We start from the raw sequence: 27,541 nt of genomic DNA on the forward strand, positions 1-27,541 counted from the left end.
TACTTGAGATGATTAATGACATTAATTCCTGTGACCTAGAGTGATTAGTTCTATAGCTACCATTATTTCTATTGTTAGTTTGGTTGTTACCAGGCTTCTTAGCAGGTAAGATTTATGTTTCTTACCTAATAATGATAATAGTATGTATTAAGTTTATACTCTGTGAATTCCTGTGCTACATGAATTGCAAGAATCCTTTTTCTAAAGTTTTATAACAATGTACGAAGTAGGTTTTAATTGTAATTTCATTTTCAGATAAATAAATTGAAGGGCAGCAGGTTTAAATAATTTACCAGGAGCCACTCAACAATAAAAAAAATTCTCATCTTGCTATTTCTTCTCTCCTTCCCCGCCTTCCTTCCTTCCTTCTTCTCTTTTTTAACATAATGCCTTGGAGTTTGGTCTTCATCTAACTGGATTTGGAAATATTCACAAATGGGGAAACTTATCTTGACTTGTTTTAAAGTACCAAGTGTGAACACACACATGCTCAGTACATTTCAGGACAAGTGGGTAATAGAGTGTGGGCTGGGGATTAATTCAGGACTATAGCTCATGCATCCGCACTCATTAAATGACCTTGGTTGATTTTTGGTAACATATTATCGATCATGGCAGTTGGTGGCTGACATTCCGTACCTGCTCAACAAATATAAATCCTACCCCCCAAATCATTTCCTTCAAGCATTTATTTGTTATTGGACTTTGGATATTTTATATGACCATTGAACCTTAACATAACTTAATTGATGTTTCTTCTATCAATACTGTAATAATTTCATTTGGATAAAGATCTAAGGCTTTCTGGTTTCCTCAATTACAGTATTGGGTGGGTTTACTTAGTTTAATACTTCAAAGTGGGAAAAAGATGCATTGATTTCCCCAAAACTCACAAGCCCTGTATTGGTGAGTGAAGAGCTATTATTTCTCAGGGGAAGTGATGGGGTGAAGAATAATGTTTTGGTTTTAAAATATCTTAGTCTGTCATATAGATAGGCTTATTATGTATTTGAGATAACAGAAACAACTGTGGTAGATATAGTGATGAATATTGGGAATTCAGTCTAACGTAAGGGCTGTTTATAATTAAAATGAACACAGGAATGTACAGTATTTCAATGTAAGAACTGTTTAAATAAGTGGTCTCTGAGGTAGGACTGGCAAATGAGGTGAGAAACAGCCTCTAAAATCTTGCTTTAAGCAGCATTTTCTTGTGTATTAATTTGACAGCTTTCTCAGCTGCTCTCAAGCTAACTACAGCAGTTTTAATCAGAGAAAGAACATGTTGTCAAATTGCTGTGAACCCAAGCCCATCAAAAGTGTGGAATGCCTTCAGGATTTAAAAGAACCTTGAGGGGGTCAAAGCTCTTACTCCCTATTTATTATGTCCAATGCCATCTAGTTCCATGAGTGTAACGAAGGAATGAAAACACAGTGCCTGTCTCCTGCTTTCTACCGTCCACTTCACCTGCTCTGTAGGTCTGTGCCAAAATTATGTCTCCACTCACTGGAGATGTTATCTTATTAAGTGCTGCAAATTTTGATACCGTCACGTATAGAGTGTGCTATGTTTAAATGCTATGACATAAAGTCAGTTGCAGAAAAAGAAACACGAATCACAATACTGCCTGAGTCTTTGAATTTTTCGTTGTTATTTTTCCCACAAATGTTTTCTTGGAATGGCAGACGACAGAAGCAGTCTTTGCTTTTCACCGCTCCCTGTTTAATTAAAACACTTGCATATCGGAACCAAACCCATCTCTTTGCACAGTTCCATGGTAATCAGATATCAGAAATATACCTGAAGCTCCTGGCTTACTATTCTTTCTTGTCTGTGGAGAGTTAAATTAAGAAAATATTATTGGGGGGGGGGTGCACCTGGATGGCTCAGTGGGTTAAAGCCTCTGCCTTCAGCTCAGGTCATGATCCCAGGGTCCTGGGATCGAGCCCCACATTGGGCTCTCTGCTCAGCAAGAAGCCTGCTTCCTCCACTCCCTCTCTCTGCCTGCCTCTCTGCCTACTTTTGATCTTTGTCTGTCAAATAAATAAATAAAACCTTAAAAAGAAAGAGACTGATTTAGATTAAAAAAAAAAAGAAAGTATTATTGGGTGTCAGAAATACTTTCCATTTTATTACTTTTACCTTATTTGTTTCAATGAATTTCAGTCAAAATTTCTCTCGTTCTCTGACTTGTCACCTTTCAACAGTATAACTTTATCATCTTCTCTCCCCATCAACTGTCAACAGCTGAACTGAGCTGGAGAGTGAGGAGCTGCTGGATGTCAAATGGTCAATTAAGACAAGTCAAAATGGAACTAACAGTCAAGACTTTAATCACTTATCCTGATGGTATAAGCAACGTAAACAGGAGAAAGCGCGAGCCCCCTCAGTGTTCTGTTTTCCCCTGTGGACCAGCACTGAGCGAGGGTCCCGTGGAACAGTGCAGATGCAGGGATTTCCTCAGTGCTAGGGGAGCCCTTAACCAAAGAGTCCTGCCATTTTATTGACTCGGGGGCCAAGGAAAGGAGGCGGGCAGGGTTAGGAGTGGAAAAATACGGACTCTGAGTCAGAGTGGAAAACAGTGTCTTTAAGGCACTCCTGTAAGGAAGGGTCTTGGTGGAGATGCTTAAGAGATGCCAAGGGGTAGAGGTGTCTAAGCCTAGAGTGCAGGTTTGCATAAGCAGAAAAGCTTAGCCAGTCAGAAGGAGCTCAGTCTTGGAGCTCCCATCACAGAGCCAGTATCCGGCCTGAACCAGGCTTGGTGTGAGACTCATGAGGTAGAACCTCAGTCATTGCCAATGCTCTGGCCTGAGAGATCACCCACAGGATTTGGGCCTGGAACCAGACTCCTACCCAATGTTGTTCATTGTTGAAAGAGAACACAGACTTGTAGAGTTATTCATGGTATTAAAAGATATCAGGGCACCTGGGTGGCTGAGTGGGTTAAAGCCTCTGCCTCCGGCTCAGATCATAATCCCAGGGTCCTTGGATCGAACCCCACATCGGACCTTCTGTTCCGTGGGGAGCCTGCTTCCTTTTCTCTCTCTGCCTGCCTTTCTACTTGTGATCTCTGTCTGTCAAATAAATTTAAAAATCTATAAATAAATAAATAAATAAATAAAGAGATCTCTGTGGGCGAGAGCAGGGGATGGGTAAGTGTGAGTGCTAGTGTTTGCTAATCTTGAAAAATCAAAGTCCCTTATTATTCATGCATTACTAATGATGGAAAAGACAGAATTCCTTGAGCATTTTAGTAGTTTTCTATGTGGAAAAGCATACTAAAGCATACTAATAGATGTAAGATATGGGTGACAGAAAACGATGTCCAAAATCCACAAATTAAACTGTAAGATCCTTAAGAATGTCGACCATGCTATTTAGATATGTCATAGCATGAAGGACATCAGTAGACCAAGTAATTTTTACCTGACATTTTCTGTTTGACTGTGTGGGAAATGACAGTCAGCTTTCAAGATCAATAATAGCAAAAGTCAGCCTGTCTTATATCTATACATACTGTGGCATCGTCCTTTTTTTTTTTTTTTTTCATTTATAGAAAAAGGAATTCCTTATATAGGAAATAACTAAAAATGTAAAGATTTCTTATTTATAATTGTAAAGGAAGGGAAAAGACAGCAAAATGTTATATGTGCATATTTATATATACATGATATATAAATTTATAAATATATGTTTGTATCTAAATAGGAAATATTTGTAAGTACACAAATAAGAAATAGTATATATACAGATGTATATTCTCTTCCAGAATTCTAAATTTTTACATAAAATTTCCTACTGATTTATTCTGTTCATTTTTCACCGTGCAAAATTCAAATTCTATTTTTTTTTACCAGCAGATTATTAAGAATAAAAATATTCTGGTCACTTGCTTTGACAATTGGTTGTTAAATGTCTTTCTGTCATACCACTAATAAGCATTCTTCCAAATTCTTAAGTCCCTTATATCAGTCCTATTATGTGAGTGCTATTATTAGTCTTAATTTAGAGAGGAGTGAAGTGAGACTTAGGATATGTAAGCAACTTATCTAAGATAACACAGTTAGAAAGGAGAGCAAAGTTTGGAAGCCAACTACTGATTTCAGACTGTTGATCTTAAACATTTTTCAGTGTTTAGGCCTTCATCTTAATTTGATGGCCGTGTGAATAGCGTGAAATTATTATTATTAAATTATGTAGTTAGTAATGTGTAGTTGTGTATATCCATGCATATGTATGCACACCCACACGTGCTGATTCTTATTCCTTATGTAAATGATACATCTCATGAGCATTAGTATGGACTAGATTTACAAAATAGGCTTTCAACAATTTACGGTTAGCCAGGACTGAGTTAGAGGCCCTAATTAGGTGAGCCTATTGCTGTCGTATGATGTGGTGCCCATTCCATTATTTTATTTTGAGCCACACAGTCCTGTCTCTGGAGGGCAGGAATGAATCTCAGTCAATGCTGGTTTTGGACTCTAATAGAGGTCACTGAATAAACAGAGAAAGCAGGAAGCAAAGATATTTGACACAATGTTAGTAATTCCTGAGGGCATGGCTTCATGATTGTGTTAGATGTCACCGTAAACAAAACTCACAAAAAGATCACTTTATAAAGCACCATAGTAAGTGGTATTCACATATGCACAATAGATAGTTCTAGTTATGCAAATGGATGCTTGTAACACAGGATACAATTTCCAGTGACAGCACCATGCCTGGATTACAGACAGGTGTTTTACTTCAGACAGCTTAGATAAACATGCTGTGATGTACTTTGGAAAATCATTAAATAATTCAAAAAGTGGCCTCATACATGATGAAGATTCTGAAACAATATATATCTCACTAAGTTGAATATCTTTTTTTTCATAAAATGTAACAATAGGAAACAGCTGTTTCTAAAAATAAAACGTACTATTCCATGTAATATGTCATCTTAAGCCTGTATTATTAAATTAATAAATTGAATGCAAGTAGTGATTTGACCACTTACTTCAAGTTTGTCTCCTTAGGGACATGCGAGGTCTTGTATCTCCAGTTGCCTTATATATTTCATGATAGATACATGTTAAAATTTCTCTGTTTAACATTATGTTGAGCCAAATAAAAAAATCACTAAATGAAATGAGAAAGACCTCACAATGTTAAAGAGAACTTCATTTAAAGCACCATTTTATTAAAACGGATAATATAAGCTTTTCGATTTTAGTCTAGAAGGAAAAGCTCAGTCACAAAACCATATTTAGAACAGGTTTTGAATGTGTTAAGAGGAAGCACCCTATTTTTTACAAGGTGATACTGACCAACTGAATGATTCATGCCCTCCTTTTTCTGGCACAGAAACAAAAGCTTGTTAAAGTTATTTACACAGGTTTTGAAATAGAGAAGAAAAAAAAAAAAGGATCCCTATTCCAATATATTTTTTTTCCTAGTTCTCTGTTTTTGGCTGAGCCTCATGTTAATGTATTGGCTTATGTAATGCCTTATGCCAACAGATTTAAAGAGTCCTTTTTACTTTTGATTATACAGGTAAGAATTTTTACAGGACATTGTTTTTACATATCTGCTTGCATGCTTTTTCTTGGCACAAGAGCTACTGAGATGTCTGCTCTCTGGGCAGGAGGTCCCTCAGTAGGACTAGCCTCTCAGGTAACTAATCTTATTGTAGCTGCTTTCCCAATTGCCAGTAAATGATACAAATTATAGGAGACTGAAAAGGTCACCTCTGCAACAAACCTATTTAAATGAGCTTAGTGATCACTAACCTGCAGCTACACACAAAAAAATCTCAGACCAGGAACGCACAGGTGACCATGCTTGCTGACACAGCAGGTTGGTGCCTGGATCCCACCTGAGTTTGCGCCTAAGAGCAGGGGTGGGGGGTGGGGGTGGGAATCAAAGCACTGTTGCTGCTGAAACTGACTTAGTTGTGCATGTGGAAATTAAATAATTTCCTGATGTATTTTTATTTACCATATTTATGTACTTTTTGTCACTTCAATAAGTCAATAAAAACATACAAGGTAAAAAGAGAACTAATTTCAATGTATGACCTAAACTTAATACGTATATAATATGTATAAATAGATAGATAGGCCTTCCTAGGTGTAAAATTGGTCTGATCATTCCACTACAGTTCCCTAGAATTGTATCAAAATATGAGTGTAAATGTAACGCTTTCCTTTTTAAATTTTTCCTTTTTAACTTTAGCTTCCTTTTTAACTTTATATGTGACAATATCTAGGACTATACAGTATTGCTTACAGAATTTACTTCTGAGTCAGATGGTTTCCGTGAAAATTCCAGCTATCATTGAGCAAGTTGCTTAACCACGTTGTACCTCAGGTTATACAACTACAAAATGAGCCTAATCAGGGCCACTTAGTAGCCAATATGGCAAGTAATATCTGTGCCATTTTTAGCAGGATTTTGGTGGCTTTCTGTTGGGTCAGATATGAACTCTTTAGTTGATAGAATATGGAGAGACAGAGAAAGTTTCTAAGAGGTTGGTATGGCCAAGGTGGAAAGGGACAGGTAACAGCATAAAACTATTTCAAGACTTTATCATCAGGTGTGAGGACATCAAAGCATATTGACTAAATGTTGGCCTTTTTTTGTGAGCATGGGATCAGTTAATAAGAGAGCGCTTTAGATAGCACTAGGCATATAAATTCTAAAAACAAACACAAAATATTTTAGCTCCATATACCCCAAATATTAGAATTCAATCTTAGAAGCCTGAAAGATACATTAGAAAATAAGTATTGGGGGTTTTGCTCCCTGAGAAGAAGCCTCTAGTGTTCTACAGCACATTTAGACTTCATCTAGTTGATTAGAACAGATTATGAGACAAAAATTTCTTTCTAAAAATGTAGGTCGATGGAGACATGGCCACAAATAATATTCCTGAAGAAGTTGCAGTAACTGAAATAAGATGCACCCCCCAAATAAATTCTGTTGATTAAGTTTATGACAATTTCTTAGGTCATTAATTTGGTAGCTTATGAAGTATACACCTATTTTCTTTTCTGTTATTTATACACAGATAAGAAACAATGCCATATAGTAGGGGAACACGTTTTGAAGTAGCACTGTTTTTAAATCGTGGTACATTCATTTCCTGAAATAAAACACAACCTGAGTTCTATGAGTCTATATACATACAAGCACATTTAAATCACGAGCCATATTGATAATACCCAATACTTGGGTTTTAGTACATTTGACATTCCTATAGAAATATTCTTGTACTTATCATTCCTTAATAGAAAAAACCTAGAAAGGAGATATATATATAATATGAATAAAGTAAAGATTTTAAATTATTACTGAAATTGTATGCATATTACCAATTTTATTAATAGGAAAATGTACATGGAAATAGTGAGATAAAAATGCATAAAACATTTTTAGACTATATTGAGTTATTACAATATTACATTATAAATATTATGTTAGGGAAAACAGAGAGATGTATAGCTGCATGTAACAGAAATACAAACCTAGGCTTGGGAGCATCAAAAAAACTGATCTGGCTATTTTCGTCTTCCACGCTTCCTTCTTCTGTTTACAGAAACACACATAAACAGATCTCCTTGCCAACAGAATCTGGCAGCCTAATTTTGAAGCATAGAGAAACTTCCTCACTTTCTTCCCTTAGCCTTCTTAATGATTTTGTAAGCATCAAATTCTCTTCAATAAATACTTTCTGTTTGTTGGGGTGCCTGGGTGGTGCAGTGGGTTGAACCTCTGACTCTTGGTTTCTGCTCAGGTCCTGATTTCAGGGTAGAGAGATTCAGCCCCCAATAGGGATAGTCTAAGGCTGTCCCTGCCCCTCCCCTCCATGGTGTCTCTCTTGCTCTCTCAAATAAATAAATAAATCCTTAAAAATAAATAAGTGAATGAATGAATGAATGCATAGATAAATAAATAAATACCTTTCTGCTAAAAAAGCCTAGGAAGGTTTCCGGGTTTTTTACATTACAGCCTGACTCACACAGAAGCCTTCTTTGAGTAAATAAATGCATCTGGTCAGAACAGGGAAGTCAGGTTATATAATTATATTATATATAATTATATATATATATATATATAAGGTTAAAATCAAGAAAATTTTTTCTTATAAAATTTCAGATTTATCCTTATAAAAAGCTAATATTGACAATTAAATTTTTAAGCAATTGTTTTTAAGTTTAGCATTCATTCGTTTGTTGGGAAATACACTATACTATTTCCTAATGAATTTATCAGTGTCCATTGCTGCATAGCAAATGACCACGCATGTAGTGTGTCTGCTTAAAAAAACAAAAATTTATTAGCTCACATTTTCCTTAGGTAAAGATTCCAGCCCCAGGTTAACTGCTTCCACTAGTCAGGGTATGGCTAGTCCAAAATTGAGGTGTGTGTTTGGGTTGCAATCTTATCTGAGGTCCCAGCTCGTTTTCCAATCTCATCACTTCTTGACAGACTTCAGTTCATTGTATGGTAGTAGCCTGTTTCCTTGCTGGTTGCCAGGAGGAAATCACTCTTAAATCCTAGGACTCTTAAGTCTTAGGGGCCACTTTCATGCCCCTGCCAGGCAGCCTTCTACATAGGCAGATTACCAAGTGTTTGCATATTCAAGACTAAAAGAATTCCTGCACATGAGACCTCTCCGAACTCTTTCAAGTGCTCAGCTAGTTAGACTGGGCTTACTCAAGCTAACCCCCCTTTTTATTATTTCAAAGTCAGTTGATTAGGGACAGGAATTATATCTGCAGAATTCCTTCACGTTTGCTACGTAATGTTAACCTGAGAGTCGTATTCTATCATACCCACTTATGCTGCTCACATTCAAGTGGTGGGGATTACATGAGCTAAGTATTACATCAAAGGGTAGGAATCTTGAGGTCCACCTTAGAATTCTGCCCATTATGATGGAGTTTAGGTTATCCAGAAATGAGTAACAGTTTATAAACAAAATTGCTAAAGATTACTTATTACCCTCCCAAGGTAGAAGTCAATGACTACTTAATGAAATCAAACTTTCCATGTAAAATAATATATTCAAGTACTCTAATCTACATGCATACAAAAAATTTCATGAAAAATGTAGATATGATTTGTAATATTAATTAGGATTGGAGTTATAAAGACTATAAAGACTGTAAAGTCTTTTTTACTTTTATTCTGCATAGCCATATTTTGTGGACAAAAGCAGATGTTCTCTGCTAGGGATTATAATTGTAGAACAGTAGAAAAGTACTGATTTTGGTGCTGCAGAGGAAATACAGGAGACTTGTTAAAATTTATCATACTGATAAGAAAACTATTTTCCTTTATGGCAAAGAAAGCAAAAACAAAAGCCAGATTTTTTTTTTTCTTTTTATCTTCTTCTCTCTCTTTTTTTTGGTGGGGGGTTATGTGGTTCAGTGAAAAGTTTATTTCAGGCCTCAGGCAATATTTGATTTAGCCATTAATTTATTTATATGAAAAATATCTCTTGTAATCTTGAAGCTTAATATACTATGGATTATAATCATACATTTTAATGACAAGCATTTAAAAAATAACTAAGTACCCTCTGATATTTTGAAAGACTAAAGCTGAACTTCCAATAGAAAAGTTCAGCATTACTATATTTAGAATAAGGTTTTATTACTTGATTTTTATCAACATTTTTATTACTTTTTTATTATCATAGAATGACAGCTTAAGGCAAAACAAAAATAATTCTTTGAAAATTACATTGGTGTATTATTTGTATTGACATATTTCTGTGAATATTGGAGACTTTCATGATCTCTGCTTATATTGAAATTTTTCTATTATCTTAACTTCTAGAGCCAAGAAACTCAAGGATTCCTCTAGGGCAGAAGCAATAGCAACAAAAATGTTCTGTTTTTAGAGAAATATATATGAAATTGTTTAGTCAGATGGCCAGATGTATGTTTGAATGGACCTTGTGTTTCCAGAACTGTGTTGCTCAAACAGGGTTAACAGATGTGCTATTTCTGGGTGAATATTTGTAAAATACATAGGCTTTAAGTAAGTCATGTCTATCACTTCATATATAGAGATATTAATTTGATTGACATATGCAACTTTTTAGATTAAATATTTATAAGAAGCTCCAATTTTTTAGAGTTCCTTAATTATTCCAGGTTTTTCAAGTAAAACATCAAATATTTATTTGGTCTCTATTATATGTTCTCTCATGGTAGCATACTGGAAAGAATATTTTTCTCCTCTAGAGTCAGACAGACAAGTTCAATGCAGGCTCTCTCATTAGTGAGGTAAACCTAGGCCAATACAGATTTTAAATTCTGTAAGCTTTAGATTTCTCATGTGATAAGATGTAGTTCTGATCATTAACCGAGAAATTAACCTAAAAGTCATTACACTATTTTTCATGGTAAATGAAGTAACTACCTCAAACATTCTTCCTTGCTTACCTCACCTCATTTATCCGACTAATTCCAGCTAGTAATAATTTAACGACCCGTTCAGAAACCCAGTCTTGTGGACAAACTCACATGGCACTGCCTTCCCACCTTCTTTCCACAGATAGATGTAGTTGCTTCTGCTCTTTGACCTCTATGAACCTTTTCTTTTATCATGGCACTTACACTGTGTCTTTCTTACTTTTCTATCTTTAGCACTCACTAGAGTGCCAGAGGCATTGTATTTGTTCAATAATTATTTGTTGAAAAAACCCAAACATTAGTAAAAATTGTACTTATATATTTTACTCAGTCCTGAGAGTACAACCCAGTGAACTGATTTACAATGCTACCATAAAAATGGGGAAACTCTGGAGCACCTGGGTGGCTCAGTGGGTTAAATCCTCTGCCTTAGGCTCAGGTCATGGTTCCAGGATCCTGGGATCGAGCCCTCATTGGGCTCTCCACTCAGCAGGAAGCCTGCTTCCTCTCCTCTCTCTCTGCTTGCCTCTCTGCCTACTTGCAATCTCTGTCTGTCAAATAAATAAATAAATCTTAAAAAGATATGGGGAAACTCAAATTTAATGAATTTAAGTGATTTTCTGCATTATCCATTTGAGTGTCAATCCCACAAGCCCATAGGTTTTGTATACTTGTGGACTTTTAATTTTGCTTAGTAAGAAATGTGTGTACTTAATTATTTTTGAAAAATTAATTAACAATAAATAATAATGCTTACATAGTGATCAGCACATAATTACGTATTTATAAACATTAATGTTTTCACAAAGTCCCTCTCTCACAAATCTGGGATCTTATTAATTAATTGATTTATTAATTTATTTATTTTAAAGATTTACTTATTTATTTTAGAGATAGAAAGAGAGGGAGAAGGATAGAGAGAGAGAGTAGAAGGAGGGGCAGAGGGAGAGAGAATCTTCAAGCAGACTCCCCGCTGAGCACAGAGCCTGACATGGGGCTGAATCTCTGGCCTTTGAGAGCATGCATGACCTTAGCAAAAATCAAGGATTGGCTGCTTTACTGAGTGAGCCACCCAGGTGCCCCTCATTAATTAATGAACTAATTAATTAATTTTGCAATTGACTTTGTACTTGTGATGTTAATACTTTGGATTCAAAAGCTCCCTTTATATATGAAAGATAAAAACACAGTTGCTTTTTTTTAACTAGTAAAATAAATATATTGAATGGTAGTCTTCAGATAAGGTAGATATTGATATACATCTATGTGATACAGAAATTGGAGGGGTTAAATTAGAGCTCTATCTTGGAAGGCAGAATCATAAGCACACACAAAAAAGAACATTTCAGGAATGAGATTTAAATTGCACAAAAGCACAGCAGCTATAAAAATAAAATTGTAAGAATAATATAATAACCACAAAAATATAAAGATGTAGTTAAAATATCTAAAAATAATATAACACTAGAATTATACAAACCAATTTTATGTTGGATAACTATAAATATGATTTACAGTGAAGTTAAATAAGCAAAGACTATCTCTGAAGCCTTGCACTGGCACTGTACTAAGTATTATACAATTGTGGTTATTTGCAAAAGTTATTACTGTAAAAACATTACCAATATCGGATCCCAAAATCTGATTGCTCATATTCCTGAATTTTATATAAGCTGCTGTTTCAAGTTAACTTGCAACTAAACTTAATAAAATTAGTGTCATCATCAAAACATCCACAGGTCTATCAAAGTGACTTTCAGAATGATGGTTTGATAAGTAATATAAACCATCCATGTGGGAAACATTTTTAAGTGTAACTCTTGGGAATGATCTTATTCTAGGATCCTCTATGGGAAATAATTGTTAATATACATAACATGAGAATGACCTAGTTTCCAGGAGTTTCTCAAAATTCCAGCTAAATATATACTGGATCTTAGCCTAAAACCCTTGGCAACTTTTATTGCTCACGGCTTACAGATATAGTTGCTTGAATGAATGAAATACTTTTCAGTAGTAATTACCATGAATGGAACAACAAGTTCCATAAAGAGTTGGACAAAATTTCTATTCTGGCATAGAAAAGGTTTTTCACCAAAACCCAAACATTTAAAAATGTACATTATGATTGTAATGATCCCTCTATTTCAAATGAGTGCTCTGTTTTGTCTTCCCTTGGTTTTTCTCATATAGTGCCTAAAGAAGAAAAAAAATTTAATTGGCTATCTGTTATTTAGATATATGCTCTAATTCTGTTCTCTTGTCTTGAGCTGGTAAAACAGAGAATAGCATTGAGGAAAGAAACCAGTTTTACTCTAAACCTTTTGCAAATAATGTAGAAATTATTCTAAAATAATGATATCTTTAAGAAAGTATGATCTTTATGATACACATTTAAATTTTTTATCAGTTATAGGGTATAAATTAGTCAGGAGATTAAAGAATGTGAAACTTAACAAATATGAAAGCAGCAAATTAAATTTTATCCTAATCTTATCTCCTAATACATATTCTAATCTTCTAATATTTTAATAATCTTTTTTTCTCTTAAAAACAAGGATATGTGGCTATTTTATTGGTTTTATATAAGATGTATATTATACAATTTATATCTTGTACTTTTAAAATTCTGTTTTCTAAATGATAAATTTTTTGTAAACTATTTTAATGTATTTTTTTTAATTTCTTAATTTGGGGAATAAGTCAATATATCACCAATTTGCCCACTGTAAAATTCTCAGTTCACAGAGAAAAGCATGCTATGAACAAGAGGAAATCTACTGCCCTAATTGCCTTACTTGATCTCAAGGTTACTATATAGGTCAAAGGTCTAAATATAATTGGCTGTAATTTAGTCAATACATCTATATTTCACCATACCAGAGATTATTCTCGTGATGTCAAAGATCACTAAGCTCTACCCAGAATAAGTTTGATGTAAATCTAGGGGGATACAGTCAAAGAGTTTAGGTAAAGAATAGTTTTCTGAAATAGGTCAAACCTCTGAAATTCCCTAGCTTTAATGGAATAAGCTGTGCACAGCAGAAAGGAAATGCCATTTTAAGCATTATTTTTTTTAACACTTGGAGCAGTAGTGAATGCTTAGTAAGAAACTGGCAGATGATCTCATTAGATAAAATGACTATTAAGAAGTCTCATTACTAATAAAATGCAGGGTGTTATCCACATTCCAGCTTGTGAGTTACAAAAATGCAATTCTGCACTATTTTTGTTTTGATCTTGTGATGGTTTTTACTACAAATGTTGCCAGTCCTGTAAAGTCCTCTCTCACATGTGAATATCACATAATAAATTCCAAAGCAAACTCGTCTCCATTACAGGAAGGAAATATTCAAACTTCATTTACTCTTGAAAGGTGAAGAATATTTTATACACAGTAGAATATATAACTCAATCACGAGTTTTTGGCACATTTCAAATATGAAGAAGGAATGTAGTCCGATTGTCGATAGAATTCAGGCCAGAACACTCATTTATGTGTCATATGAACCGACTGTCCGTATACTGAGGAGGCCTTCCCATCCCTGAAGGTGTGGGATTTGTGTCCTGCAGCTGTGTTCCACAATAAACATTTTTAAAAAAAAACACTTAAGTGGGGGCGCCTGGGTGGCTCAGTGGGTTAAAGCCTCTGCCTTCAGCTCAGGTCATGATCCCAGGGTCCTGGGATTGAGCTCAGCATCAGGCTCTCTGCTCGGCAGGGAGCCTGCTTCCTCCTCTCTCTCTGCCTGCTTCTCTGCCTACTTGTGATCTCTGTCTGTTAAATAAATAAATAAAATCTTTAAAAAAAAAACACTTAAATGACTTATTTTGACATTGTTATATCTTGCTGATTGGAAAACAAATTTCAAAACAACATCCTTTGATTCTGCTTACTTGTACAAATAATGAAAATCTGATGATACAGATATTGCAAATTGTTGAGACAATATTTTGAGAGATACCAGTTTAATTCCCTGCTCAGAAGAGTGCTAACAGGTTATTTTAGAGGGAGGGAGAGAACCAATTTAATCCCCCAAGTATAAGCTTGCTCAGTACGTCCAGATGTAGCCTGAAATATGTACACCGGTTTACAAACTGGACGTCAACTTCTGTGCAGAGACTATTGCTTGGTACAGGGATGCTCGGACTATGGTGCTGAACGTCACGGCCTCAGCCAGGCTCTACTCGCGTGAGTATCATTGTTCCCTAAGTGTTACTTGCTGCTGAGTGAATGAAATAGGGCCTTGGTCAAATAATAATAGGGACATACTGTAAATAGTGTTTTTCAAATAATTATGTGTGTCTCTGTGTGTACATGTGTGCATGCAAGTGCATGTTCAATATTCTTAGTGATAAACCTAAAATGAAATTTCAGAAAAGCCGGTACAAAGAATTTTAGACATTTTTTTTTTTTTTTTTTGGTTAAGATTTTATTTATTTATTTGACTGAGAGAGAGCACAAGCAGGGGGAGTGGCAGGCAGAGGGAGAGGGAGAAGCAGGCTTCCTGCTGAGCAGGGAGCCCAAGGCCAGGCTCAATCCCAGGATCCTGGGATCATGACCTGAGCCAAAAGCAGAGGCTTAACCGAGTCACCCAGGTGCCCTCCCCCAAGAAAGAAATTCGTTAATCTCTCTTCTCCATTAACACCCCATTCAACTCTGTCTTAAAGTTGTATATACGTGTCTTGAGGGCAAGTTATCTCTTCTGTGTTGTGATTTCCTTAGTTGCAAAATTGGTTACTAATAGTATTTACTCATAGAGTTGTTAAACTAGATTCAGCCTGTTAATGTCACTGAAATGGCTATCTCATATTAAACACTATATAACTCTTTAGGGAAAAAACCACATAAGACAAAAATAAATTGAATAGAAAGGCTTTCTCAGAAGATTTAGAGTCACTTGTTCATTTCTCAGGCAAATGATCTGAATTATTCCCGATTTTAAATTTCGGTAGACTTTTTAAAGCCATATTTTTAATTAGGCCAGAAATAAAAGAGTTAAACTACCTGCATTAACATTTAACAATATTAAAAAATTAAAAAAAGAAAAAGAAAATTCGTAACCATTGATGAGAAGATGACCCTGACTTCCACATTGGTAAAATACATTGTTATCATGAAAATGTGCATTCTATAAGTAAAGCAGGATAACTTGATCCCCAGGAATATTTTACTCAGGCAATGATAGTAGTAATAAACTCTCATTCTATAATATCTTAGCCTCATGTAAAAGTATATATGATATTAAAAAATATTTTTTATTCCCCTGTGGGAATATATTATCATAACCCTTTGCCAGGAGGTAATTTAGTTATATTTAAAGTTCGAATAAAATCTGAAGAACTAAAGGAAATAGAACTTAAACCTCAATTCAGATGTATAATAAAAATAAAAAAGTCTCTGAAACTCATGTCAACTAAAAGCTGGTAAATGTCATATTGTCCAAATTAGGTCATCTCTCAAGAACCTAATCTTCAAGAAACTAATTAGTGACATGTTAAAAAGTTAAATGTTAGAATGCAATGTCTTATAATGAAAAATATGTTTATAAATTTATATTCAGTTCTGTTAAATTTTTTAAAAATCTTTTTAAAATTATCTCTGGGTAGTTCCAAAATTAGGACACACCTGCTAAACTTGTGTACAGAATTAACCAGAATATAAATGAAACAATTTTTGAAGTTTAATCACAATGATGATTTGGCCTGAAATTTTATTGTTTTTCACTTAAAATTAATTTGTAATGCATTTGTAATCCATAGGACATTTTTTTCAAATGCATGCAATTAAGGGATAAAATACAGAAAAAAAATTCCAAAATATAGAAACAAATAAAAATCTTAAAAAAAAAGAACAAAAACCTTATTTTCTAAAATAACAAGGGTTTAGTTATTTACCGGCTGAAATTGTTTCACTTATCATGAACTACTTTTGCCTATCTCCTGTGAACATCCGGGTGACAATGACATTTAAATAAGTCCATGTGCATTCATTACTGTATATGAATGGAAAGGTTACATTTGGTAAAACAAACCTCTTTGCAGTCTTAGTAACTGAGTAGCAATTTACACATCAAAGAGTGAGCTACCCAAACAGATTAGAGCTTTTCAATAAAACCTTATTAAAGAAAAGGGGATCTAATCCTCTAAACCAAGGTGAACTCTAGTCTGATCTTGAAAATAAGCAAAATCTGTCTATAAGGATAAAGTAATTTTATCATATTTTTTGAAAACTTTAAGGGTGGGATTTGAATGGGAATGCGTATGAGTGGGAATATGTGTAATGGTCTATTCTCAAGTACCTGAAAAAAAACAAGCGCTGCTCACTTGGCATATATTAAACCCTCACATGGAAAAGATGACTTGATGCTCAGCATGAAAAGTCCTTCCCTGGCTCCCTTTTCACTTCCTCTGTGAAGACCAGGTATCTAAGATCTCCCAGCCATGTTACAAAGAAGAAGGAATGAACAAAACAAACCAAGATCAGAACTCATTCCCTGGTGAGGTAGATATTAGTGTTGTTTTTTTTGTTTCATTTTGTTTTGTTTTTAATTTCTTCCCTTCTGAACATTTCAATGCAGACGAGAAGAGAGAAAGAAAGAAACAAAGAGAAAAAAAGAAAGAAAGAAAAGGATAGTTGCTGTATTATTTAGGGTAAGAATGCAGAAGAGCAAAACTAGTCCTTTCCAACCTAACCATGAATTCCTATTCATCAGTGAAACTTTTATGGACCAAAATTTGTGAATGTGTAATCTTTGTCTTCTACTTTCTTCCTCTCCCATTGTCTCACACAAGGAAAGGGACTTTATAATCTCAAGGGAGATACTTTCAGCACATGTAATTGAGATGAAATAAAGCAGAATGAAAGGAACTTATATGAAGCTGTAGGTTCAAGTACCAATTGAACTCAAAAGTGACTTAACCTTTCCAAGTTTCAATTTCTTATTCTGAAAATAAAGATAATGAAATCTTCCCTACTTGCCTCATCACTTTGGGAAATATAAAAAGAGAGGGTATGAGTGAAAACATTTGACAGAGTACAAGAACATATACATTACTTATGGCCACCATACTCCTGTGCCCATATCTTTTTCTAACAGTAAGAGTTCTATTGACAGGTGACATAAACAACTTAAGTGAATATATACAAAGTGAATTTTATTTAAAAGAAGTTGTAGAACATGGTGAGTTTTATTTAAAAGAAGTTGTAGTACATGAGATTTAAGAGCAAGTCTGAATTTGAACCCTGATTGAGGCACATTTTACTGCATGATTTTCAAAAAATTAATTAATATCCTGGAGTCTCAATTTCTTCATTTGTAAAAAGCAGTTGATGTCACAATTAAATAGATTACTATGTTTAAAATGCTTGTCATTAAATTATAATTGTCACTAGTGTCCCTTCAACACTGCCAGGTACATGTCACATTGCCTGTTACAAAGATGAAAAATTTGAGACCTTGACAAATTAAATGTCTTATCCAGAGGCAAAGAGCTAATAAGTGTTCAAATAGAGATGAAAACCAGAATTACTTACATCAAAGTCTGGGATCTTTTCATTTAAATTTTTTTTAATTTAAAGCCATTTAAATTCTAACACAATAGGCCAATTATAGGGAAATTCTCACAACTTTTAAATAATTTAATAGCAGATTCCATGCTTAAAGAAGTTATGATTAGAATACAAAAATCTGGTATTGATTTCTTTACAACTACTTCACCTGCATTCTTGTGATATAAAGAGAAATCTGGAAAGTAACCAAAAATAAATGGAAAATTTTTTATTGTTCTGGTTTTCATTAAAAAGAAAATTCAATAAAACTTTCCTTAAGTAAAACAAAGCTATCCAAAAGCATGTGGTTTAAGGAATATATTTTACTGTTAGTGCATGCTTGTGTGTGTGTGTGTGTGTGTGTGTGTGTGTGTTTGAAGGTGACAAGATACTCTGAATTATTTTTGTGTGTGGATGTGGCTATGATAGAAATCATAAAGCAAGACGTATGTTCTACACTGCACAAATTTAAACATTCCTTATAAGGTAGCCCCAATTTTTCTCCCAGCAGCATTTTTTTGTGAGACGTAGCATACTTTTCAAATGAAGTTTTTAAACAAAAAGTACTAGTGACTCACCTAGGGGATTAGGGAACAGGTAAAGGTGGTGAGAAGAATTTCCCAGGAGTAGGATCTAGCAATAAATATGTATATATATATATGGATTGAGTATATTATATATGTATATACATATACAGAATGAGTAAATTCAAATTTCAGATAAGAAACAAGTAATTATTTTAATAGACGTATCCCCCAAATATTATGTGGGACATACTTACATTAGAAATAATTTCATTTTTTCTGAAACTTAAATTTCAATGGGTGTATACATTTTCTATGCTGAATAATAAATTATTACACATTTAGCATCTTAAACAATTACCCACTTATTATCCTACAATTTCTGTTGGTTACATGTCAGGGTACTTCTGATCTACAGCTAAGTTCTTTGCCTGGAGTCACATAAGTCTGAAATAAACCAGGGTCAGCTGGGTTCTATGCTCATCTAGAAGCTAAATTAGAGAAGGATCCACTTCCAAATTCCTACAGGTTGCTAAATACATCTAATTTCTTTTATTGTATAATTTGTAGCAGCTTGCTTCTTCAAAATCAGAAACAGAGATAAAGTCTTTGTTGTTTTGATTCATTGCCTTTAGAGAAGACCTTGTTCCTTTTTAGAAGGCTCAGATGAAGTGTGCCCCGGTGGCTCAGTCAATTGAGAGTCCAACTCCTAATTTCAGCTCAGGTCATGATCTCAGGGACCTGAGATCCAGCCCCCTGTGTCAGACTCTGCACTCCACAGGGAGTCTGCTTAAGATTCCCTCTCCCTTTGACCCCTGCCCCTCCCCCTAAAATAAATAAATAAATCTTTTAAAAAAAAATGGCTCAGATGATTTGATCAGGCCTACCTACTATAATCTCTCTTTTGAGTAATTCAAAATCAGCTGACTAGGGATCTTAACTGCATTGGAAAAAATCTCTTCACCTTTGTCATATACTTTAACAGAATATCCCATAACCTTTACTGTATTCTACTGGGTAGAAACCAGGGCACATATTCTGCCTGCATTCAAGGTGAAGAGATTACACAAAGGTGTGTCTCATTTGAGGTCAATCTAAGGGTGTCTACCATACTGAACATTCCATAATTATTTAGCAGCCCTATCTAGAAGAACATATGGTTTGATAATACATGATCTGTACAGAAAATAACACAAGAATCATGAATTTTATGGGAATAATATGGTTTAGAGTTTTCTACTACCTCTATGTTGTTGGTATTTCCATGATTTACCTAATTATACCCAACTCAACAAAAATTGGTAAAAATTAGCATTACATCTCTTTGAGAGATTTGCCAGTAATTTCAGAATTATTGTAACTCAATAATCATTTGCTTGTTAATTCTATAATCATTGCCTGAGTTCCCACCACAAGGAATAATTGCTTTGCTCCAGCAATATAAAGATGAGCAACTCCCCATTCATCCTCTAAAATAACCCGTGGTCTACAAAACCAGAGACACATACATTCAGATAAGTCCTTCCAAATTATAAAACAGAAAACAATGGGCTAAAGCCTATTTCACTTAAATTTCAGTTCTTAAAAAAGATCATGGCAAAGTACTGCAATCAAATAAAATTTAGTCATATCAAGATGTTGGATTCCATATCCATTCCTTAGAGAAACATAACACACATTAACATAGATGTCTGAGACACCTTGTATGAAGTGCTTAGATTTGTACAATCTGTTTTTTCACAATAATTGGTGTATTACAGTCATCCTACACCCATATTTGGATTCACCATCTAAACATTTGCCTAAGCACCAAATCTTGGAGATTTTTCTAAAATTATCTTTTTCCTTCTGCCCTAGTTCCCAAAATTATCTTTTTCCCTCTGCCCCAGTTCCCATTACTTAGTAAGCCCTGTCCATTCTGCTTCCTAAATGTGTCAAGAGCTCTAGGGTGTTTCCCTGGACATTACAGCAGTCCTGGGAGAGAAACTTCTCAGAGATAGATCTCAGCAAAGGTCAGTTCTGGGAAGTTATTAAAAATGTTTTCACGGAAAGAACAGAGATGTCTCTGAATCTGTGTGTGGATCTCAGTGAAGGAAAAAGAGAGGAGTATTTTCTGCCTTGGCTTTTTTCTCCTTTCTTTCATTTTATTCTCCGTAAATTTGATAGCTGTTCTGAAATGTCTCATAGCAGTACACTTGGATGGAAAATGAATGAATTCCATTTGCATATTTCAACAATTAAAGGTGCTAAATCTCACTAATTGTGCATAATTACAATTTAGTGATTATACTAAGCAAACTATAATTTACAATTTAAGTGATTACTCTGTAATTCATTACTAAGCTATGTGCCTCAGCAAAAGACAATAACATTTTTGGAGGTCTGTCTTTCAAAAGATTCCATGTCAATGTTTTTCTGAGTTTGGTTGATAAAAAACTTCTTAGTTACAATGCAGTCCATGGAGAGTGTCTGTAAGCTGATTGTTAGTCCCCAGCTATGACCGTGCTTGCAGGACCTGTTCACCGTCAGGGTTTTGCCTCTGCCCCAAGGACTACATGACATTTTTGCACAAAAGGAGCTTTCCCTATTCAGTAGTTTACATGCTACTGTACTTTCATGCTGCTGTTGTTTTTTTCCTCTTTCCCTGCTGTCACTTCTCAGCCATCAGCAATGTTTCACAGTGCTTCGACTTGCCAAATAATGGGGTTTTGTGATGTTTTCTCTGCCTGACTTGTTTGTGATCATCCTGCTTCAAATCATCAGTCAGTATGTGGCTTGGCTGCCTGTCATTCACTCCATCTCGCAGACTAGCCCCATAAAGCTGAATTGTAACAAGTGTGACTCCATCGCCACTGGGCTCACAGTGTATCACAACTGAGGAATTGTTTGAGAATATGATTTTAAATAGAAAGTATGAGCTGAAAGCCACAGGACAATACGCTATCTGTTAGTGTGCCAAAGATGTGCTCACTTGTCCTCATTAACTTCTCTAGATCATCTCTGAGTACGTCATTTGATTGGCATTTTCCTCAACTAATACACTCTCATCATCAATTTTGACTTAGAACATTCAGCTTTCTATCTTGACTGGTTTTAAGTCTTTCTATTAGTGGGTAATACGCAACCTAGGATGTCTTCAAGGCAGACTGTTAACCTAAAGCATTGCTAAAATTATGCGTTTACTATTTCATATCACTGCATAATTAATTCTTGAGGAAATGCCTTAAGGAATTTGGCAAGAGCACAGGCTGCTAAGGGAAAAGAAGTTTATAAAGGACTGAAAACATTATAAACCAGTCAAGGAAATAGCAGGTGGCCCAGTCATTAGTGGTAACTAAGTTTGAAATTGATTATGTGGTAACTTGAGAAAAAACAGACTTCTGTTTGGGAAGGTAAATGAGTGTAGATTGTCAAGGTCTGATTCCGCAGGCATAGCTGGATCTCTCACTGTTTATTCCCAAATGATAAATAACATGTGTTTATTCCCAAACAATAAATAACATGATGACATTAACTGTCTAGATCCATCTGGTCTGACATTACTGGTGTCTAATGTTATCAAAACACTCTGTATTTTTGTAGTTCTATCGTAAAGGTTTTTTTTTTTTTCCTTAATTTTATAAAAACATGTTTTCTACTTTGTATGACTGGTAAAATAATAAATAATTACACCAGAAAAAAGGGATAATAAAAAGTGCAAATATATAGAAAATACTCAAAATTTTCTTCATACAAGGACAATCATTATTTATATTTTAGCATTTTATTCCAGACTCTTTATTACTATTTATTTACAAGACTAAAATAGAAAAGAAGCCATTGCTATTATTATTTTTGGCAGAAAGACCATGGCATCGTTTTCCTGTGAGCCTTCCCAAATATATCATTAGAGCTGTATGCCACTCCTTTCTGAGAAAGCGTCTCATTGTCTATAAATAGCTCAAAAAAAACAAAGCAAAACAAAACAAAAAAAAACGATCTAGCAGTACTTGAAGTTTAGATTCATGTTGTCCTCTTAGAAAGAGTAACATTTTGGAAACAAACAAAGAGTAACTAAACTAGTGGTACTTGGTGTTAGTTCTCTACCGCATTGTTTTTCTCCCTTTCTTGGAATAATTTAATCTTTTCTTAAGGACTGCCTATATCTCTAAGCACCAAAATGACCATTCAAGAAATGTACCTTACTATTGTCTTGAGACTGCATAAAAAGTGTGCATCATCAAAATTGTTCATCCCAATTTCTTAGTTGAAAGTAACTTGATCTCAATATTTCAAATGGAAGATTGATTGATTTTTAAAGAAGTTATTTATTTATTTATATATTTATTTGAGAGAAAGAGAGAGCACAAGCAGGGAGAGTGGAGAGCAGAGGGAGAAGAGGGTCCTGCTGAGCAAGGAGCCGGACGTAGGACCATAAGATCATGACCTGAGCTGAAGTCAGGCACTTAACCGACTGAGCCACCCAGGCGTCCCCAAATGGAAGTTTTAATAAAAGACACAGAAATCAACATTACAGAAAAAAATAAATAACTGAAAGTCTAAAAGTGACCCAAGATCCAGAGCTTTCATATTATTTGCTATATCTGAAGATAGAATACTGGTATTTAGGTCATGATAGGATCAATCATTGGCTGCTACTATCAGGGTTGGGTTAATTGTTTTGTTTCTTCAGTGTGGTGGGACTCGCGAAACCTGGTAATTGCTATGAAATGACTCTGCTCTTCTGGTTTCTGTTCTTTTTGATGCATCATATTTCTTTTATCACAATGTTTTTCTCCAGACATGGTTACAACGACATTATTCTGTGAGTTCCCTATATTAGTTTTATTCTTAAAAGGTGTTCTGGAAATGCTAAAAACTCATGCTATTAACAAAGGTTACAGGGCCACGGAATTTAATGAACAGATATATTTTTTTAAAAAAAGAACTCATATTCAGAGAATTTACACAGATTTCTTTAACTTGGGACTTCTAAGAGACTTTACTGTGCTAATATGCTTTCTGAATTTCTATGATAATTTGCAGGATTTCCCAGATGTATTTGCCCATGGATGTCTTATTGGAAGCATCTTGCAGAATATTTTTTTTTTTGGAATGATTTTGTGAAACTCTGTCTTAAGTAATTAACTGTAGATCCTCTGGGTCTCCTTCTTAATCTAGGCAATGATTATAATTTTCATTGAAAGATACAGGATCAGCTTAAAATCAGCTCCTTCTGGGTATTGAGAATTGGACTCAGAATTCTGTTTTTTGTTTCTCTATTCAGAGAAGAGTGTTTCCAGTAAGTTTCTGCTTTAGCCTACAAGAGAGCTATCATCTAATACCATTTAGGGCTGCTATAATCCTATTCAGCGTTTGAGTTTCAAACACACTACTTTCAACTATAGAAGCAAGCCTCTCTCAGAGAGTGTTTCTTTATGTCTATGGTAATTTCTTTTTTTTTTTTTTTTTTTTTTTTTTTATTTTCGTTGGGCAATTAAAAGGTTTGGGTAAGGTCACTGTATTTGCATGTGGTAAGCTATGATGTAGTAACAAACAATCCCACTCTATTCAATTAAAACACAGAACTCCATTTCCTGCTTATGCGTACGTAACAATGAACTCTGCAATGTTTAAGAGCCATCAAATCCATGTGGCGAATCAGTGACTCCATACTGTTCTACCATGCCACCATGAGGCCTCAATGTTGGTTACTGAAGGGGAAGAGAAAGCATTAGGAATGTGGTGGGTATTTACACTACCTCTTCTGACCCAATTCTGCAATTCTTCTGAGTGGAAATAGAGAAAGTGTAAGTTTAATGCAAATCCATGCACTCGCTAAGCTTGTCCTCTTCTTTGTTCTTTTTGGTTGGTGCTCAGTCATAGTCTGTGGATTCTTTCCTCTACAAGATCTTAACAATAATGCACTTCTGCTGGTAACACTTACTAGGATCATTCCTAAATTATTTTCTCACATTTGCAGGGCTTTATTTTTCATTTGATCATTTGGTATGACCAATTCCTATTTTGTGAACTATGTGCAATCCATCTTATGAGGCACAGCTCTACTTATTAAGGATACAGAAGGGGGTTCATTAGGAAAAGAGCATCTACTCTACTTTCATTTTCCAGTAGGAAAACCAGTCATGTTCATAAGTGCATATAAACGAATCTACTAAACCACCAGAGAGTGTGAGGGTATTCTATTACATATGCTGCTTTTGTCGATGAACAGGCCAGGCTTGCTATAAAATTATGTAGGAAAAGAAGATGGTCTTTGACTCTCCTCCCTCTGCATACTTTTTTTCACTCTTGATTCTTATACTTTTCTACCCTTTCACTTTTATTAAATTTCCTCACGTTGTGTATTAAAAGCCAAATGTAAGGTAGTATTTACAGCATTTTCACCTTAAGAGTTAGCACTGCTTGAATTGAGAAAGTAAAATACTGAGTGACTATAAATCTAAGAACAGAGAATAGTTCCTGTTGGTTCCACAACTGATACAGGTCAGTTTATATCAGTTCTAATTCATGTGTCAGTTCTAGTATATTTGCCATTGTGTGATTATGAGAGTCATAATCACTCTCTCATTATAAGTATCTTTTCTAAAAGAAATAAGATCTGATTATCTCAAAATTCTCCTCAGCTAAAAAAATTCTCAGCTGTCCTCATGCTTTATCATTTATAACAGCTTTTTTTCATTTACTAAAGTAGAAATTCTATTTTCTATTAGGTTTTTCTTATTTAATTGACAGTAACATTTTCTGACTGACAGTGTAGTTTAATAAGATATGATGTAATGGGACAATATATTAAGATGGATAAAAGTCTCTGAATTTAGAAAGCTGGTTCAAATTCCATGTCAACTCCTTGCTAGGTGTGTGTCATCTGACAAAGTATTTAACTTCTTGGTCTCAAATTCCCCATTAGTTTTAGTGACAACGTCTTCTTCTTCTTCTTCTTCTTCTTCTTCTTCTTCTTCTTTTCTTCCTTTCTTCTTCTTTTTAAGATTTTATTTATCTATTTCACAGAGAGAGATCACAAGTAGGTAGAGAGGCAGGCAGAGAGAGAGGAGGAAGCAGGCTCCCCGCAGAGCGAGAGCCTGATGCGGGGTTCGATCCCAGGACCCTGGGACCACAACCCGAGCCAAAGGCAGAGGCCTTAACCCACTGAGCCACCCAGGCATCCCAGTTGTAGTGACTTCTTAAAAGGTGGATTAAATATGCAGATTTTCTGCATAATTCTAGGTGTGTAATATATGTATAGCCTACTACTAAGAGTACTAATTTTCTTTTTTAAAATGATGCAGAGAGGCATGAAAAGTTGGCAGTTTGTTTGGTAGATTTTTGGAGCCTTTAGGGAGCCTGTGATAATATGTCATAAGTGCAGTGTGACTTATGGTTAGGACATTCTTTTCCTTATAGGTGTGGCTCACAGAGTGGACAGCAAGATAGCCATGGAAATTGTGACATCAAATACTACGTAGTTGCACATCAAAGAAAAGCCAGATTTTTCTGTGGCTCTGATGCTTGTAAAGCAACCTCCCTTTAATCAGGCATTCTTAACTCAAGAAAATATATATAATTATGGCAGATGTGAGCTAAATACCCTGTAATATAAAAAGGATATGTAGATTGCACCCCCACCAAAGAAAATCAAGGTCATAGAGAAAATATTTCCAATTAGTATCATAGGGTACTTTTCAGTTCAACAGAAATAATTATATTCAAATTCTGATTAACCTTAATATTGGAGAGCAGAAAATATCTGTTGAGAATGCAGATCTTTTTTATAACTTTCAACATCCTAGAGCCAGGGGTCTGCCCAAATATACTGTAGATACAGCAATATGTCATAACCAAATATGTGCCTACAAAATTAAACTAATTATAAATAATTTTATTTTAACTTCACAACTGAATCTTTCTGAGATTATAATAGCTGTCTGAGTGAAAAAGAAAAAATAGGTCTGAGCTATATGTAAATCAGAGAGTAAAACAAATTTAAGCAATTTTTTAATTGTAAGGTTTTTTCACTACCTTTTATATGCTGGTTTTAATCTTTAAGAGGGTGTATTTATTGATATTTATGTATATATCAATATATATATCTAAACATATATCACCATGAAGTTACTTTGTATTATAGTGTATATTTAATTCTGCATAAGAATATATGTACTATACTATCCCAGAGATGTTAGGAATTCTTTAAAATGTTGATATTTATTGTTTACGATTTCAAATGCACACTAAAAGACTCTGGATATTGTCAGCTTATTTTAATTATTTGTGCCACCTTTAGATGGCTATAATAAAGGATTAGTATTTCTGAAAACTCATAAGATATGTACTTTATATGTTTGTCGTCAGAATTTCCAAAGCGCCACACACACTGAGACTTCTACTTTGTCTGTCTTTCCTTCTTGTGGCTTCATGACAAAATAGAGGAAAACATGAAAGAAGGAAACGGAGGAAGGCTGGCTGCTTCTTTGCTTCCCTCAGCCTTTTTCACCACTTAGCTGGCATTTTTTTTCTAATTTTCAAGGTCAGTTCTGAAGCTAAAGAAAAGTGAGAAAATATATAACATTGTGAAAGTCTCATACTCTATCCCAGGTTTGAATCTCTGATTTGACTTCATCACCCTTGAATCTTTTAATATAATTGCTTGCAGTAAATATGAAATGCCATATTTTTATGTTTTTGTTGAACAGTAAAACCTTAATATATCGTGTGAAACGTTTGCATCTCAATTTCATACTGTTCAAATCATGTTCTGCTACAAATCCCCAAATTCCATTATTTCCCACATCTAAAGGTTGCTTGTGTGAACTCACATGCTCTTTCCTGCTTAGGGTTCATCTTTATGTTAGCATCTGCATGGATCTGTGGGAAAGGAGGAGGCTCTTTATTTATTTACATCTTACAGGCACTAATTGAAGGTCTATACTTAAATTAGTGTAGCAGATATAGGGAAATGACAGGCAGCTAAGTATATAAGGGTCAAAGCCAAGGTAATTTAGCATTGTTTATTGTTTTGTTTTGTTTTATTTCTTTTAAGGCTTTATTTATTTGA

This window comes from Mustela lutreola, chromosome 13 (assembly GCF_030435805.1).
Source record: "Mustela lutreola isolate mMusLut2 chromosome 13, mMusLut2.pri, whole genome shotgun sequence".
NCBI lineage: Eukaryota > Metazoa > Chordata > Mammalia > Carnivora > Mustelidae > Mustela > Mustela lutreola.